Raw genomic sequence first — 1,335 nt, forward strand, 5'->3', positions numbered from 1 at the left:
GATTGGCTTCAGTCCCCTGTTACCCTATAGGGATGGATAATGGATGGATGGATGGATGGACATCACAACTATTTGACTGTCTCATTCAAAGGAGTGACAATCTAAACAAATGTTGCACAGTTGATGTAGGATATGTTATAGCTCCGCTGTTATGGGTGAGTTCAATCAAATGCACCCATGGACGCGAGAGCCAATCACGTCCCCAGGCTCCAAAATTCGTCAGCCAATCGGCGTCTTGGATTCTTCCCGGAGTTCCAACATTTCCAACATTTGACAAATCACGGCACAGAAATGTTGGAGCAGAAAGGTACGTTTTTTCTAAGAAATTGGCCCACAGGAAGAAGAATCTTATTTCTCGTGAAGCACTGTACCCAGAAACTGTGAACATGGAGAAGAAACTCACCAATGCAGCGGTGACCTTACTGGATTTGTACAAACAGGATGTGTCCCACTGGAACTTTACACACCATCAGCTTTAACATGTGAAGGTCAGTAAACCATCCTGGAAATAACAAACATTAATTGATGCTTAAGCATGTGCTCAGAAGACTTAGAGCACCACATGTTGTGATGTTTCCCTCTGTTGAGATTTCTAGGTGGGACAGAGATTAGCAGTGTTGTGATGTTTCACTCGGCCTCCTATTTATGATGAGACGTCACAACTACACTGTGATGGACTGGCAACTTGTCCAAGGTGTACCCCACCCTCGCCCATTGTCAGCTGGGATTGGCTTCAGTCCCCTGTTACCCTATAGGGATGGATAATGGATGGATGGATGGATGGACATCACAACTATTCGACTGTCTCATTCAAAGGAGTGACAACCTAAACAAATGTTGCACAGTTGATGTAGGATATGTTATAGCTCCGCTGTTATGGGTGAGTTCAATCAAATGCACCCATGGGGTCTATCTAAAGGCTTGAGGAATATCATGTATATGCATTTCCTAGTTTTTCAGTTTTCAACATGTTACAGTCAGTAATAGTAACAAGGTAGGATATGTTATGGCTAAAAGAAGTGTATTCTAAGCTCTTGCAACATTACCATGGGTAAAGATAGCCAATTGGCAGTGGTGGGATTTGAACCCACGCCTCCTGAGATACTGGAACCTTAATCCAGCGCCTTAGACCGCTCGGCCACACTACCATATCCTGGAGTGGGAAGTGCGTTTACTAACCGCTCGAGGGTAGCAACGGGTGGATAGCACCAAAAGGAATTCCTCCAATGTGACGATGCATTTTGCGGGAAGTACAGTTAATGTGGGTCAACTTCAATCAATTTGAAGTGGCCCACAGGAAGAAGAATCTTATTTATTGTGAAGCACTGTAGCGCT

General features: G+C 44.3%; 1 non-coding gene across 1 annotated transcript; it reads right to left on the reverse strand.

Moving 5' to 3' along the window:
• Nucleotides 1–1,066: 1,066 nt before the first annotated feature.
• trnal-aag (transfer RNA leucine (anticodon AAG)) lies at nucleotides 1,067–1,148 on the reverse strand. The gene has a single exon. It is a non-coding gene; the product is annotated as a tRNA-Leu (tRNA).
• Between the last annotated feature and the right edge of the window lie 187 nt (nucleotides 1,149–1,335).

This window comes from Seriola lalandi, unplaced genomic scaffold (assembly GCF_002814215.2).
Source record: "Seriola lalandi dorsalis isolate HSWRI2012SDOR001 ecotype SW California unplaced genomic scaffold, Sedor1 jcf7180002054691, whole genome shotgun sequence".
NCBI lineage: Eukaryota > Metazoa > Chordata > Actinopteri > Carangiformes > Carangidae > Seriola > Seriola lalandi.